This window comes from Nicotiana sylvestris, chromosome 8, assembly GCF_000393655.2.
Source record: "Nicotiana sylvestris chromosome 8, ASM39365v2, whole genome shotgun sequence".
Lineage (NCBI taxonomy): Eukaryota > Viridiplantae > Streptophyta > Magnoliopsida > Solanales > Solanaceae > Nicotiana > Nicotiana sylvestris.
In genome coordinates this window covers 126,727,998-126,745,566 of record NC_091064.1, presented here as the reverse complement: position 1 = coordinate 126,745,566, position 17,569 = coordinate 126,727,998, and the positions used below count along the sequence as shown (strand labels likewise).

The window sequence follows — 17,569 nt, the reverse complement described above, 5'->3', positions numbered from 1 at the left end:
AGAGTAGGGTGTATGAAAACTCCCTGATCAAGCTGCGTCATCGCCTTCCTCTTCTGAGGCTGCCCACTCCTCATCTTGTGCTTCCTCCTCCTCCTCATCTGACTGATCCGGCTCGGCCTCGGATTGCTCCGGTGTGTTGACATCCTCATCATCTGAGTGTCTGTATCCATTACCTAGCCCAACCAACTGCTGAGCATGAGCATTTAGTGGGAATCGCACCTCTAATATGGCCCTCTCCTCCGTAGTGGCCGACCGTCCCCCAATCCGAAGTTGCAAGTCCATCATCCCATATAAATAGGTGATAAAGCTACCATCGCGCGCATTGCACTCAGCCTCTGTCAGTGAAGTTGTGGTATTCTCCTCCTTAACCCGGACATTTGTGGGGTCCGTTCGTCTTAGGGATGGATCAATGATGTGATCGAACACTTTCTCCTCCTCCACCTCCTTTTGTCGCAAGTATTGTGTTAACATGTTTGCAAAAGGGCATTCGATCAATTTTCTTGCTAGTTCGCACTTGGGTCATCTGGTAACGGATCAAGTGGCCCACATTCACCCTTTGTCCCATTATCAATAAATATAACACGCAAGTCCTTTCACGGGTAGGAGCCGTGTATTAATCAATTTCAACCATACTTGCGCTTCTGCCTTCATATTCTTCTTTGGGAATTCCCTATGGCGATTAGTTTTCTTATCCCGCACCCAAGTCGCCACAGAGTTGATCCCACAAAGAGTGTATCTTAGCTCTTGATAAGTAGGAAAGATGATGAAATTGTCCAAGGGTCCCTGGGGAACATCCAATGCACCTAAGAAATTGCATATCGCCGAGGCTGAAAAATCGATCAACCTTCCCTAAATAGGCACCAGCTTCTCAGAATCCTCTGGGTGAAAATCGGCATAAAACTCCCTCACAAGATTGACATTGATATCTCCATAGTTTTTGAACAAATAGCTCAACCCCATATCACGAATACCTCTCCAAATTGCTTGGTACTTGGCTTGTAGGCGACGCTCATGAACATCAGATTCTGGATGTATATGTCTCGGCCTACAATGCTTGTACCAGTCCTTCACATGTGGGGGTCTGCTCTTGATTCCAAATTCTTGTTGGCCCTGAGGTTGTAGACGAGTGGCTGCAATAGCTGCAACTGCTCGTAGTCCTTCACCCTAACTGGAAGTAGCTTCCCCCCTTTTCTCTTCTTCAGTGGGGGTGCGGAGGGAGCCTTAGCCTTAGACAGAGCAGTGGATGTAGCCTTTCCTTTACCGGTGTCCTTTCTTGGAGGTATATTAGTACCTACACAAGTGAGCATTAATCAGTTTAAGCTGCATTGCAACATTTCGAAACATGATCTTGCCACCCCACACTTAAGAGTTCAACATATGATTTTCAACCATTTTTGAGGTTACTCAGACTTCGCCTCATCTTTTCTTAGCATGAGAATCAAGCAATGACACATGGGTGCTTCCTCCAATTTTTAAGTATCGGGCTATCGGTGAGCCACCCTACACTTAAAATTTTAAAGTGGTGCATGGCTACATAGCACTAGTCTTACAATCCCAGAGACTCGGGCTCCAATGGGGACAAGGAATGCCTTTGAGGCATTATGACAAACACTTAGCATGCACTAGTGCCATGGGGGTGCTTGTAGGGATGAGGGATTACCTCACCCTCCCAAATCGGCTTGGGGGTTCTATGCTACCACTTGTTCACACAATAACAACACCATTCCTATGGGGTTCATGGGTTTGGGACACAAAACACATTGTGACAATGAAGAACAACCCATTTTTTTTCCAATGACATGCATTCACCTAAATCGAAATTGCCAAAGAATGGAGGTAGAAATCATACCTTAGATGTTTAAGAGGAGGGATTGCCCTTGAATTGCTATTGCAGGTGAAGGAAAGAGTAGAATAGTGCTTGTCTTCAATTGGGTTGTGAGGGAGGGGGTTTTGAAGTATTCTTGGCGTGAGCAGTGAGGTTGTGTGCTTTTTGTGAGAAGTGAGGTTTTGGGCGTTTAGGTTAGGTTTTAAGGGAGGGGGTTAAAAGAAATAAAGGAAAAAAGTTAAAATAAATCGAAAAATGCACTTACCTGGTGACGCGAGGTTGCTGCCTCGCTTTACCCCTCGTGAGGCGAGCTCCAACGCGAGCTCTTAGTCGTGCGATGCGAGGCTCCACGCGGCATGCACCTTGCCTTTTCCCTCGCGAGGCGAGCTCCCATGCGAGCTTTCCATCAGGCGACACGAGGCTTTCCGCCTGGCCAAGCTCTCTAGGGACTAGGTGACGCGCAATGCAGTGTACGACTTGCCGAATATACCTACAAATATGTTTGTTCCTAAAAACGAAAAGAAAAAAAATATAACTACACTAAGAGAAATTTATATTGTCATAATGTTGGAAATTTTTTGTTAGTTACAGTTCTTACCTCTTTATTGTTGTTGTGCTTTATATTGATTTATAATTTAATATATTGATTCATTGGATCACTAGTAAGTGTTAATGTCGACCCCACATCATTACTTCTGCGGTGTTAGGCTAGATACTTACTGGGTATGCATTGATTTACGTACTTCTGCTACACTTCTGCACGTATTGTGTAAGTATACTTCTGATGGTCATTTGGGCTAACTATTGAGGGGGTTTTACGGGATCAAGACTTTTTTTCATAATATTTTCTTTTGAAGCTTATGCTTTTTGTTTTGCCTTTTATTTTTATTTATGAGTTTTCCTTTTAATAAACTTATCAGTTGCGACAAAATATGATACAGTCAAATCAAATAATAATGATGTTACTAAATGGTATCAAAACATGTAATAGATCCAACATTATATTTGCAAAATAATACAGTACAAGATGATACATTATGGAACAATAGTTAACAATCATCCAAACCAGCTGTTTGTGAGCACATAATTTTTAAACATATTTAGAATTTTTATGCCTTTTTTATATTTAAATATTTGTTAAGTTTACTCCTGATATTTTAACCTTTATTTTAATTTTTAGTAGGTTTAGTTTATAAAACCACAAAAAATATTTACATTTTTAGAGTAGTAGCTTTTATTCTTACAAAATTTTACAAATTTTATATATATATATATGTATATATATATATATATATAGAGAGAGAGAGAGAGAGAGAGAGAGAGAGTAGTTCAAGTTCTTAAGATAAAAATTTCAACAAGCTTTGTTTGAGAAAATTAAAAAATCACCAAAAATATTGTCTTCTTTCAATTTTAGTAAGTTAGCGTTTTCGAATTATTCTTTAACAAATTTCAGATTAAAATTAACTAATTATTATTCCTACTTTGGGTATTTTAATTTAGTAAGGATAGGATTTTTAAAAAATAATATGCCACTTAATCACTCCTATTCCTTCCTATACACCTTCTAGGAAGCTCCACTATGATTATTTCTTTTTATCCAATAGGCATATTCCATAATATTCCTCCCTAAAGTTTCCTTCTCCTTACGCTAAGGAGTCGTTTTATTGGGAAACAAATTGTTCCATAATTAGTTATTCTGAAATTAGTTATTCTATAGGGATAAAAAAATATTACAATCTTCGGATAACTAATTCCATTAGTTATACCATAATTTTATCCCAACCAAATATGAAATAAGCTCATCTTAAATTTAATCCTGAATTTAATTATCCCTTATTTTTCGTACCAAACGAGAAGCACAACATAAAACCTCCCTACACATATACACTTATACCTATAAAACTTCTTTCTCATATTTTACCCAACTAGACCTAGACAGATAAAAATACGGAAAAGAAAGGAACGAAAAAGGAACGCTAGGAATAATCTTCATCTTTAGCTAGCAAGAGAGCTAGAAAGAAAAGAGGCGCAGCAGCTTAAGAAAAAGCAGAAATCCTCCTTCTTCCCAAACACTATTTTCCTCCATGAAACTTCACCCAAAATACTATTAAAGCAGCCTTCTTTCCCAAGCACCAAGTTTCAGCCATAAAACTCACCAAATAACCAGCAATTTAACACCGTGAAACGACCACCTTCTTCCACTATTAATTAGTCCCCATAACCATATGTTAAGCCACCAAAATCTTCCATCTAGAAGCCCCAAAAACGACCCCCATAACAGCCGCGGTTCTTCCATCAGAAAACACCCCGGAAACGGCCCAAGACAATCACCAAAAATCAGTAAAAAATGGGTTCCCTCAGCTGAAGCTAAAAGGGGTTCGAGAGTTGAGTTCGAGGTTGCTGTCACTGGTTTCCGATCGTGGTCACTGGTGTTTGGTCCGTTTGTTGAGTTGCAAAGCTTTAAAATTCGAATTCGGCAATAAAGATCCGTTCTTTTACACATGTATCATGTCTTCCTAGTTTGATTCATGGATTTTGGTTGAATGATTATTGCATTAGGTTTATATCTATGTGTAAGTTGATTCCATAACTCGAACTGGGTTTACTTAAAAATTCAAATTTGTTGTTGTTAGTATTAGAGGAAGTTTGGTCGTTATTTTGATTAGTTAATCCATTATCTTGATACTATCTGATTAGTTGCTTTGAGTTAGATAAATAATAATGACACTGGGGTTAAAGCTATTCTTTTTACTTCTGAATGTTTGTAGCTTTAAGTAGTTAGTTTTTGTCGTATAGCTTCACTGTTTCCTCTCAATTGGAATTAGTATCTAGGGATTAAAAGGGTTAAACATGGTATCTTTAAAGAAAAATTAGCATCCTATAACAACACATAATAGGAATTGGTATTTTTTAGCCTTATATTAGATTTGGCAAAGATAGCCTCAAACAATTGGCATTATATAGCCAAATCGTAAAAAAACTACTCTCTTATATATTCTCTCTCAAAAAAATTACTCGCTTATTTTGGCTTCCCTCCCCTTTTCTCTCCTTGTATTTCTTCTTCTATCTCTTCTCTTTCGCTCTCATAGTTTAGCAAAAATTCTTGCAAATTATGCAAAATAAAAATAAAAATAGTGGGATGAAAAGGTATGGTTAATTAATGTGTGGCTATAATTCCATATTTTAGCACATTATTTACCTTGCATTTTAGGTGCGTTAATGCTAAATTACAGTTTATTTACGCATAATATAGTCTATTTTATGTGTAGGTACATTGGAGATGAAAGTAGAGCAAAAGGAATATTTAAAGTGTAAAGCGTGCTCGAAAATAGTTGAAAAAAAGGAAGAAAGAAGTGAGCAGCGGAAAAATGAGGAAGCTGGCGAAGCTAGCTACTGAGCTCGCGTTAGAGTTGGCGTGGCGAGCCTTTGAGCTCGCGTGGGAGCAGGCGACGCGAGGGATAAGGCGAGGTTGAGCTCGCGTGGAGGCAGGCGTCGCATGGTCTGGGGCGAGGTTCATCTCGCATTTTACCTCGCGAGACACGGTCTGAGGAAAGCCTGATCCAGATTTTGAAGGCATATTTCGTCTCCTTGTTTGACTAATTTATGTCTTTTCTTACACATATAAATAGACATTAAACGCCACTTTTGGAGGAGTTTTGCAACCGGGGGCAAGAATAGCTCGTGGAATACCCGTTGGGAGATAGAATCATCGATTTCCACATTCCTTCATCTTTACTTTGTAATTTATTTATGCAAATCACTTGGGATATTGTTACTATAAGTATGAGTAGCTAAACTTCTAATGTAGGGTTTTAATGGAACTTATTGGAGAATGATTTTCCTGTTACGTTAATATAGATTTGTCGTAGCTTTTTCTCTATTTGTTCAACTACCTTTATATTGTGATTGGTTGAAGAGCTCTCAATCGACTATGCCTATTTAGTGTGTATTACTCGGAAGAGAGTGCATATCTAGATAGTTGTTGAACAACATCACTCCTAACATATATGAGGGATCAATACGATTGGTGCGATCCGTAGAGAAAACCTAGGAAAATTTATAGAAAATGTAGCGAAAATGATTCCGACAATAGGAGAAATCATAACCTTAGATCATTGCAAATCTTGTCTACAACTTGTTCATAGTTAGTTATTAATTACTGCATTTTCATAACTAGATCTTTAGTAGTAAACATCCGATTTGTTATTTAAATATTTCTGAAGATTGATTGCATGAATTTGTACAAGTCTAGTAGCTGTGCTTAATAGGTTGATTCCCTGTGGGATTCAACTCCGGACTTGTTAACTAGAATATATTTGCAACGACCGCTTAGTCCTTAGAAAGTTTTTAAGGCATTGAATCGTGCAAATAAGAAGGGCAAACAACAACAGAACTTAACATAACAAATCGAACCAGACATGGATGACAGAATAGAAAATCCAAACAACAACAGAAACAATGCGAATGACCCGAACAATCAGGGTGTGGTGCCTCTTGTGCCAGAAGCAGCATTGTATGATTGGGCACAACCCACTGCCAAAAATCTGCCAACAGCAATTGCAGTCCCTCAGATACAAGCGGAATCATTTCAAATCACAAACAACATGCTACATTTGTTGCAGAACAAGGGACTGTTCTCAGGGTCTTACATTGAAGATCCTCAGCAGCATTTGAAAAATTTCCCGTCAATATGTGTCACGCAAAGGCAACCTAATGTGACACCGGAAGCAACAACGCTTCTATTGTTTCCATTCTCGGTGATGGGAGAGGCTTAGACTTGGCTTAATTCACTCCCCATAAACTCCATCACTACTTGGGAGGAATTAGTCAAGCAATTTTTGAAAAAATTCTACCCACCCAATAAAATTATCAAACAAATTGATGAGATATTGAGCTTCAGGCAGAGACCAATAGAAACATTACAAGAAACATGGGAGAGGTTCAAAGGTATGTTGGTTAAGTGTCCACATCATGGCATTCCAGATCAAATGTTGGGGCAGAGGTTCTACATGGGATTGGCAGACAGCTTAAATGCCAATGTTGATGTTTCAACAAACAGAGCATTTTTGAGCAAATCATTCAGAGAATGCAAGATCCTACTTGATAAAATGGCTCAAAACTCAAGATGGATGACAAGAGACTCTACGATCACTCATGCAGTTCACTCAGTGGCTTTGGACCCAAACAACTCCACAGCAAAAAATATGGCCACTCTGATGACACAAATGAGTATCCTCGCTAAAAAGATCGATGAATCAGGCCAAAAGCAGCAGGTACACATAGTTAACACGACTAATGGGGGATTATGTACACCATACATTAACCAACCATATGTATGATCTTGGAGTGCGAAAGGTGACAACCAGCACTATCAGGAAGACATGAACTATGTGGCCAACTATGGAGGATAGAGGCAAGGTGGTCAGAATTGGGGGCAACAGAATCAGCAATATAGACCAGCACAACAACAATACAATAATAGCAACAATCTTGGAGCTATGTAACCACAAGGTCAAGTTGTGCCTTACCAAAGGCAACAGGGATACAACCAGCAAAATCAGCAGCTAGCTTATCAATAGCCTCAACAACAACAGATAGTGAGATAAGATGATGGGTTATCTGAAATTAAAGGAATGGTGCAATAAATGATTGGGTCCAATGGAAAAATGCAAGCGAGAGTGGCCTCACATGAATCAGCGATAAAAGGCATTGAGATTCAATTAGGACAGATATCAAAGGCTTTGAATAATCGCCCCCAAGGGACGTTACTTACAAATACACAAGTCAATTCAAAAGAGCAGGGCCCAAAACAGCCTATGGCAGTAAGTCTAAGAAATGGTAGAGATCTAGATCTAGAGCAAGAAATTGCTCGCGAAAGCCGACCAACTGAAACACTTGTGCTAGTACCCATTGAGGTAGATGATTCAATAGGTTTAACTAAGGTAACAATACAACATGCACAAGAGAGAACAAGCAAAGAAAAAGAGGTTATGAAGGAAACTGAAGTAGCACAAGAAATGACAGTTGAAGCAGTGCCTGAGCAGGATAAAACTCAAATCATAGGAAGGAAGCGACCTTTAGCACCATTCCTAGAGAGATTGGCCAAATATCAGAAGGATGAGCATTATAAGAAATTCATGGAGATATTGAAACAAATCTAGGTGAACATTCCACTGATTGACGCCTTGAGGGAGATGCCTAGGTATGCCAAAATGATGAAGGATTTGATGTCTCGCAAGTTTGACTTCCAAGACTTGGCCACTATTACACTAACCCAGACCTATAGTGCTATCGTGACGAGACCCATAGCTGAGAAGTTGTCAGACCCAGGGAGTTTCACAATCCCATGAATAATAGGTAGCTATGCTTTTGCCAAAGCATTGTGTGATTTGGGGGGCAAGCATAAACTTGATGTCGTTGGCTATCTATAAAAGGTTAGGCATTGGAAGAGCAAGACCCACATCCATGTTACTACAGCTAGCCGACCGGACAGTGAAGAGGCCATCAGGTATCTTTGATGATGTACTAGTGCAGGTTGAAAAGTTTTTGTTTCCAGCAGATTTTGTCATTCTGGACTGCCCGGTTGACGAGGAGATTCCCATAATTTTAGGAAGACCATTCTTGGCCAATGGGAGAGCTCTGATTGATTGTGAAACTGGAGAACTAAAAATGAGTCTGAATGATGAAGAGATAACATTCAATATATAGAAGTCTATGCGGTGACCAAGTGAATTTGCTAACTGCTCATTAATAGAAGTTGTGGATGTAATTTTGGAGGAGAAAGATGAGACTCTGAACCCTAAAGACCCTCTAGCAGCATGTCTTACGAATTTAGAAGAAGTAAATGGAGAGGAGTTGGTAGAGTGGATGTTGGTTCTTGAAGGCCAGGGGTTCTGGAAAAGAGAGCTCGAATTTGAGTCTTTGCACTTAGAAGAAGAAAGACTTCTCCAGTTAAGCCATCGATCGAAAAGCCACCACAGTTGTAACTGAAACCACTACCATCTCATCTCGGGTATACTTTCTTGGGACCTAACTCAACTTCACGTGTTATTATCTCATCTGGTTTGTTAGATGTGTAGGAAGAACAACATTTGCAGGTATTGATAGAGTGCAAAACTACAATTGGATGGACCATTATAAACATTAAGGGTATCAGCCTGGCCTTCTGTATGCATAAGATTTTACTGGAAGATGGCCACAAGCCTTTTAGAGAACATCAAAGAAGGCTGAACCCAACATGAAAGAGGTTGTGAAAAAGGAGGTGATAAAGTGGTTAGATGCGGGGATCATTTTCCCCATATCCGATAGCAACCCGATTAGCCCAGTTCAATGTGCGTCAAAGAAAGGTGGAATGACTGTAGTGCAAAATGAGAACAATGAATTGATCTCAACAAAAATAGTCACGGAATGGAGAATTTGTATGGACTATAGAAGATTCTATAAGGCCACCCGAAAAGACCATTTTCCCTTGTCGTTCATTGATCAGATGTTAGATAGATTGGCTGGGAGGTCCCACTACTTTATGGATAGACACTTAGGGTATAATCAGATTTCTATTACCCCGAAAGATAGAGAGAAAATGGCATTCACTTGTCCATATGGTGTCTATGCTTTCCGAAGAATGTCGTTCGGCCTATACAGGTGCATGATGGCCATCTTCACAAATATGGTAAAATACATAATGGAGGTCTTCAGGCTGATTTCTCAGTGGTGGGAGACTCATTCGATGATTGCCTAAGGAATCTGAAAAGAGAGCTGAAAAGATGTATGGAGACTAATCTGGTGCTCAACTAGGAAAAGTGCTATTTCATGGTACAAGAAGGTAGAGTCTTGGGGCACCTAGTGTCAAGTAATGGCATTGAGGTGGATCGTGCAAAGATTGATATGATAGAAAAGCTACACCACCACTTCCATCAAAGCAATAAGAAGTTTCCTTGGCCATGCCGGTTTCTACAGACGGTTTGTAAAAGATTTCTCAAAAATTTCTAACCCCTTGTGTAAATTGCTTGAAAAAGATCACCCTTTTGTGTTTTTTGATGATTGCAGGGTAGCGTTTGAGGAGTTGAAGAAGAAACTGGTGACTACACCAACCATAGTGCTCCCCGACTGGGGGACACCTCTCGATCTGATATGCGATGCAAGCGACTATGTTGTAGGAGCAGTTCTTGGGTAGAAAAAAGATAATGTCATGCATCCAATATACTATGCAAGTAGAACCTTGAGTGGCGCTCAACTGAACTACACAGTGACAGAAAAAGAGATGCTAGTTGTGATGTTCGCATTTGATAAATTCAAGTCATACCTGATAGGCTCAAAGGTAATTATTTACACTGACCATGCTTCCCTCAGGTACCTAATTGAGAAAAAGGAGTCAAAGCCATGCCTAATTCGATGGGTGCTACTGCTACAAGAGTTTGACTTGGAAATCCGGGACCGAAAGGGAACAGAAAACCAAGTTGCTGATCATTTGTCCAGGCTTGAAGGAGCGGAAAATAAGGTTGAGGTGGAGGAGATCATGGAGACTTTCCCAGATGAACAACTCTTAGCAACAAGCATCGAGGCTACACCACCATAGTATGCAGATATTGCAAATTACCTGGCAAGCGATATTGTTCCCTATGACTTGTCTTCTGTGCAAAAGAAAGAGTTTTTCGTTATTGTCGCGTGTATTTCTAGGATGAACCATATTTGTTTAGGATTTGTCTTGATAACATGATCCGGAGATGCATTCCCAAGATAGATCAATCTTTTTTTTTGCATGCATGTCATGTTTCACCGTATGGAGGACATTTTGGAGGTGTAAGGACATCGGCTAAATTGTTAAAGTCAGGCTTTTATCGGTCGACGTTATTTAAAGATGCACACTTGTGGGTGAAAAGTTGTGATGAGTGCCAATGGACGGGGATTATTTCCCGTCGACATGAAATGCCCATAAACCCAATTCAAGAGGTGGAAGAATTCGATGTATGGGGAGTCAACTTTATGGGACTATTTGTCAGCTCATATAATAACAAGTACATACTTGTAGCGGTGGACTATGTCTCGAAATGGGTAGAAGCCGTGGCACTTCCAACAAATGATGCGAAGGCAGTTATTGGTTTCCTAAGAAAGAACATCTTCACTCGATTTGGCACTTCAAGATCTATCATCAGTGATGGGGGCACCCACTTCTGCAACCAAGACTTTGCAAAGTTGTTGGAGAAATATGGCGTTCACCATAAAGTTGCTACTCCGTATCACCCACAAACAAGTGGGCAAGTCGAGGTGTCAAACAAAGAAAAACAAGAGTGTTTTGACCAAAATTGTAAATGCTACTCGGACTGATTGAGCGAGAAAATTGGATGATGCACTATAGGCTTACCGCACTACATTCAAAACTCCGATTGGTATATCACCGCATAAATTGGTGTTTGGAAAGGCATGCCACTTTTCAGTGGAATTAGAGCATAAAGCCTTATGGGCGTTACAACAATTAAATCTAGACGTGGAGGCTGCTGGAACTAGTAGAGTCATAGAGCTGCATGAACTTGACGAGTTCTGTTACCATGCTTTTGAGAGTACAAGGTTATATAAGGAAAGAATGAAACTGGTGCATGACAAAAATATTCTTGAGTGAAATTTTAAGTCGGGTGTCACGACCCCGGTTCTCCCTCCGTGAACTATCGTGACGACACCTAATCTCTACGACTAGGTAAGCCTAATTTGTGAAAAAAAAACCAAAATTTTGCGGAAGTAAACAGTTTAAAATAGAAATAAAGCAGTAACAGTGTTTAAATGTGCCGCTCGACATATACCATATTTAACTCTTCCAAGACCCGGAAACCCACGAATCACAAGCTAAGATCAATAATACATGGTTCTAACTCTAGAATGTCTAATAAGAACAGAAAAATACAGAAAGGCTAAATACTAAAAGCAGGAATAGAAAGGGACTTCTCGGTCTGCGGATGCGGCATATGTACCTCGAAGTCTCTAGAGCATTCTCCTCCTCAAGGATGATAGGCCTGAGTAGTGGTACCTGGATCTGCATATGAAAAACATGCACAGAAGGGGCATAAGTATACGACAGCGATACTCAGTACGTGCCAAGCCTAACCTCGGTTGGGTAGTGACGAGGAAGGTCAGGGCCCTACTAAGGTTAAATAAAATATAAAGATGATAGGATAAGATAAGCAGTGCAATTGAGAATCTACAGTAAGAATCTATACAGGATAATAAGAGTACAACAACGAAAACAGATATGAAGGCAAACCACAAGGAAGTACCACTCATAACAAGGATAATAACCAGGGATCTCTTGGTATCCCGATGATCTCTTGAAATGCTCAATATATGCTAGGAATCTCTTGGTATCCCGAGGATCTCTTGGCATCCTTAATATATGCTAGGGATCTCTTGGTATCCCGAGGATCTCTTGGTATCCTCAATATGCATGTCAGGTGATAATACGTTAAATCTAGGTAATTTGGCGATTGTTTATGTTCCCATTCGATTATATTCCAATATCATAACATGGTTAATTGATGAAAAATAGGCTCTAATTGTGAATTGTATATATTGCAGGATGAGGAGCCTAGGTGATGCCTTAAACAGTTGTGATTGGAACCATTTTGGAGCAAGAAAAACCCCTCAGAGATGAGTACGCTTGAAGACGACGAACAGAAGTGATGAAACACAGAACTGGACATGCGCGTCCAGGTGCGCGACTGCGCTCCTTTTAGCGCGTCTATGACAGAATCTCAGCCAACTAGCGCGGCCAAATGCGCGGCCAGGTGCGCGGTCGCGCTAGTCCAAAATCCGGGAAGAATTATTTAGGGGCATAATTGGAAACCTGGAAAAAAACTCACTTAACCTATATAAAGTCAAGCTCGCCCAAGGAAGAGGGGAGAGGTTTTTCATAGTCTAGTGCAAGAAATAGAGAGGCAAGAGGCAAGGAGGAGATTTGACCATCAAGTTCTTCTTTTCTTCTCTTGGTTTTTGCTATTTTGGATGAAATTGAATCTATTTGTGATGAACACTAGTATAAGTAGCTAAAACCCATTGTTCTAGGGTCATGGGTGAAACATGAATGTTGTTGTTTGAAGTTTAATTTGACAAAGTTGGTTTATCATATTGGGTTGTTTATTTAATTCTGCTTTTAATTATTTTGCTGAGTAGCTAACAGTGAAATACTATCTACGAATCTTTAGTTGAACTCGAAAGTGTGAACTTTAGATTGCATATAGAATTAAATAGAGCAAGTTCTTGAACCCGGGCCTCGGGGAACAGATTAGCAATTGGGATAGATATATACCCAATTGTCTTGCTTGGTTGAAATACAGGAATTGAAAATGCATTCTTGTTAATCTTAATTCCATAGACATATAGGCATTGAGTTAACTTGAATATGCGAGTAAGAATTTGACAGATTCTTATGAGTAACATTAACCCTGTCAATCAAAAATCTAGGTAAATCGATTAGTCATTTTAAGCTAAGAACATAACACGATTGTTAACTAGCCTGTGACCCTGGAATATTCTCTCCTATTGTTTGTTACTCGAAATTGTTATTTGTTTGGTTAATTGCTCTAGTTAGATTATTGCTTGATAGTTAGGCAGTAAAACAATTACATCTCTATTTTGTGGAAAAAACCTCTTGAATAGACAAATTAATTGAGTTTGAATTAGTCAACAGTTAATCATAAGTCTTCGTGGGAACGATACTCTACTCACTACTCTATTACTTGATGATCACGTGCACTTGCGTGAGTGTTTTTGGTCGCAACAAGTTTTGGCGCCGTTGCCGGGGACTTAGAAATTAGCTACTTGACTGAGTTGAGCTTTTATTATTTATTTATTCAAGTTTTAATTTTCAGTTCACTTTGTTTATGCCAATACAGGTTTTCTTTTCTTGAATGCGAAGAAGTAGAAGCGCAAACAATCTCCTTCCTCTTGATCCCGAAATTGAACGAACACTTCACAGATTGAGGAGGGAGGTGGACGCTAGAACTAGAATTGAAAGAGAGTTGGACATCGTAGTTCAACCACAACCAATTGAGATGGCAGGTAATGAGGAACGCACGGTGATCGAAGCCGCAAGGCCCAGTCTGGCTAATATGACTCAGGATATTGTGAAGCCTGATATCACTGGGCATTTTGAGCTAAAACAATACATGGTGCAGCTGATCCAATCCATAGGGCTATTTGTGGGTTTACCTCATAAAGAACCGCAGAGGCACATTTAGAATTTCTTGGAAATTACGGACACTTACAATTACCCGAACATTTCCAAGGACTATGTCAGGCTGACACTTTTCCCCTTTTCACTGATCGGGGAAGCTAAGGAGTGGTTGAATAAGGAGCCAACAAATTCAATATGCACTTGGGATGATCTGGCAAGGAAATTCTTAATCAAGATTTTCCCCACAAAGAAAACAAAGATATTGAGGATTCAAATTCTTGGGTTTGAACAACGAGCTGGCGAGACACTTCGTCAAACATGGGAAAGGTACAAGAAGATGCTCAGAGACTGTCCTCATCATTGCCAGACGGACGAGGTATTGGGTCACACTTTTGTAGATGGGTTAGATGATGCTTCAAAAACTTGTTGCGACCAAAAATACTCACGCAAGTGCACGTGATCGTCAAGTAATAGAGTAGTGATTATAGTATCGTTCCCATGAAAACTTATGATTAACTGTTGACTAATTCAAACTCAATTAATTTGTCTATTCAAGAGGTTTTTTTCAACAAAATAGAGATGTAATTGTTTTACTACCTAACTACCAAGCAATAATCTAACTAGAGCAATTAACCAAACAAAAAACAATTTCGAGTAACAAACAATATGAGAGGATATTCTAGGGTCACAGGCTAGTTAACAATCGCGTTATGTTCTTAGCTTAAAATGATTAATCGATTTATCTGGATTGTTGATTGACAGGGTTAATGTTAGTCATAAGAATCTGTCGAGTTCTTACTCGTCTATTCAAGTTAACTCAATGCCTATATGTCTATGGAATTAAGATTAACAAGAATGCTTTTACAATTCCTGTATTTCAACCAAGCAAGGCAATTGGGTATATGTCTATCCCAATTGCTAATCCGTTCCCCGAGGCCCGGGTTCAAGAACTTGCTCTATTTAATTCTATATGCAATTTAAAGTTCCCACTTTCGAGTTCAACTAAAGATTCGTAGATAGTATTTCACTGTTAGCTACTCAGCAAAATAATTAAAAGCAGAATTAAATAAACAACCCAATATGATACACCAACTTTGTCAAATTAAACTTCAAACAACAACATTGATGTTTCACCCATGACCCTAGAACAATTGGTTTTAGCTACTCATACTAGTGTTCATCACAAATAGATTCAATTTCATCCCAAATAGCAAAAACCAAGAGAAGAAAAGAAGAACTTGATGGTCAAATCTCCTCCTTGCCTCCTGCATCTCTATTTCTTGCACTAGACTATGAAAATCCTCTCCCCTCTTCCTTGGGCGAGCTTGACTTTATATAGGTTAAGTGAGTTTTTCTCCAGGTTTCCAATTCTGCCCCTAAATAATTCTTCCCGGATTTTGGACTAGCGCGACCGTGCACTTGTCCGCGCATCTGGTCGCGCTAGTTGGCTGAGATTCTGTCATGGACGCGCTAAATCAAATACCTCAATAGAGACTTAGGAACATACTTAGACATGCTTGAATATCATTTTACAGGAATGCACAACATAGACATCCTTAACTGCTAAGAGTAGAACTACTTATGGAATAGCATTACGTTTACGTATCGTTACTTGGATCATGCCAAAAGAAAGAAAGGGTTAGCCTTAGCATACCTGAGTTGATTCTCTTGACAATCCCTCTAACACACATCTTTTGCGAAAAGTATGCAACGACAAATCAAAGTAGGGAAAAATCCGTATGATATTCTTGAGAAAGATTGCACCGTACTCCCTTAGAATCAAAATTCTCACGTTGCTAAGTGGTCTTGTATGAATTTTGTTTAAGAAAAATCACGTTGCTAACTAGATTAGATACAAGCATTTCTCAAGCAAATCATGTTGCTATGTAGACTAAACATCATTCTTTATGATTTTGAGAAGTCTCTTAGCTTTGGGTGTGGGCCCCACTTAAGTGGTGACATAGCCACCAAAAATATTTTAAATGTGATACTTTTCACATAACTTAAGAGTCACTTAATTAGGCATTAGTTTGCTGCCATGTTGGGGATGGTTTCCCCCTTAAACATTATCCACAAATTCAATTACCAGTTAATATCCCATTTAAAAATCCATAATTAACAAATTATCCACATAATTAAAAATTATCGCAAATTACTTAAAATACTACTTACTTTTAGCATACTTTATACACCTTACTATCATGGTCATGTGGTATATTACTAGTCCATAAATACGGGGTATTATAGTTTTGTGATGACACGGCTAGTTGTCTCATGAGTTACCGCTCTGTTTTCCCTTATTTTAGCTTCTTTATGCTTCATTATCTGTGTTTATGTGATGGGGTTGATTAGTTCAGGTTCGGAGAGGATTTGGTAAGAAATGAGACACTTAGTCTCTTTTAAGAAGGCTTAAGTTAGAAAAGTCAACCTGATGTTGACTTATGCGTTAGAAGGCTCGAAAGTGAGTTTCGATGGTTCGGTTAGTTTCGGGAGGTGATTTGTGACTTAGGAGCGCGATCGGAATGGGTTTTGGAGTTGTAGAGAAGATTTAGGCTTAAATTGGCGAAGTTGATATTTTGGCGGTTCCGGTTGATAGGTGAGATTTTGATATAGGGGTCGGAATGGAATTCCGAGAGTGAAAGTAGCTTCATTGTCTCATTTGGGATGTGTGTGCAAAATTTTAGGTCATTCGGACGAGATTTGATAGACTTTTTGATCGAAAGCATAATTTAAGAGTTCTTGGAGTTCTTAGGCTCGAATCCTATGTTAAATTGGTGATTGATGTTGTTGTGAGCATTCTGAAGTTTTGAACAAGTTTGAACATTGTCATGGGATGTGTTGGTACAATTGGTTTGAAGTTTCGGGAGTTCTGGGTAGGTTCTGGGATGTTTTAGGTCGAAAATCATTGCTATAGCAGGTCCAGAAGGGTTGCAGGCCTCAGAACTCACCAGTGCGGTCCGCACAAAAAGAAGTGCAGCCGCGGTAGAGGAAAACATGCTTAAGCAGGTCTTTTCAGAAGAAATTTGAAACAAGGTAAAGTAGAAGAGAAAACAGTAAGCACTTAAGAACATGGTAGAAGGGTACAGTAGGCGAAGCATATCAGAATATAGTAGAACATATAGAAAAAACATGTGAGACCATAGTATAGAAAACACAGTAGAAGAAAGGACGGAAACATAAGAACACAGTAGGAAAACATGCGCGATAAAAGGAAAACATAAGAACACAGTAAAAGAACATGCGTGGTAAAAAGAAAACCTAAGAACATAGCAGAGACAACTACACACAAAGAAAAGGAAAAGAAAAGTCAGAAAAACATTTTAAGCATTTTCAGAAAACCCTAAATCGAAAAGAAGTGATTTTGAAAGTAATTTTTGAAAGAAAGGTTGGGGAAATCATTTGAACACTCAAGTAGAGCATAGATACACAACAGATCTAAAAGAAAATCGGAGAAAACCTTGGAGGGTTAGGGTTTCAGAAGAACCCTAGAAAAAGCTTTGAAAAGGTCACCGATCAGAGTCGGAGATGTCAGAATCAGGCTCAAAACACCATGATATGCCGGAGCAAGGCCGGCGATGACTCTG

At 39.3% G+C, this 17,569-nt stretch overlaps 1 long non-coding RNA gene and 1 other non-coding gene across 2 annotated transcripts; one reads left to right on the top strand and one right to left on the bottom strand.

The window, feature by feature from the left end:
- Positions 1-3,741: 3,741 nt before the first annotated feature.
- LOC104217670 (uncharacterized) lies at positions 3,742-5,703 on the top strand. The gene is made up of 2 exons (XR_708808.2): positions 3,742-4,398; positions 5,095-5,703. It is a non-coding gene; the product is annotated as an uncharacterized lncRNA (long non-coding RNA).
- Positions 5,704-6,696: 993 nt separating this feature from the next.
- LOC138876604 (small nucleolar RNA R71) lies at positions 6,697-6,803 on the bottom strand. Its single transcript, XR_011401949.1, has one exon. It is a non-coding gene; the product is annotated as a small nucleolar RNA R71 (small nucleolar RNA).
- Positions 6,804-17,569: the final 10,766 nt, after the last annotated feature.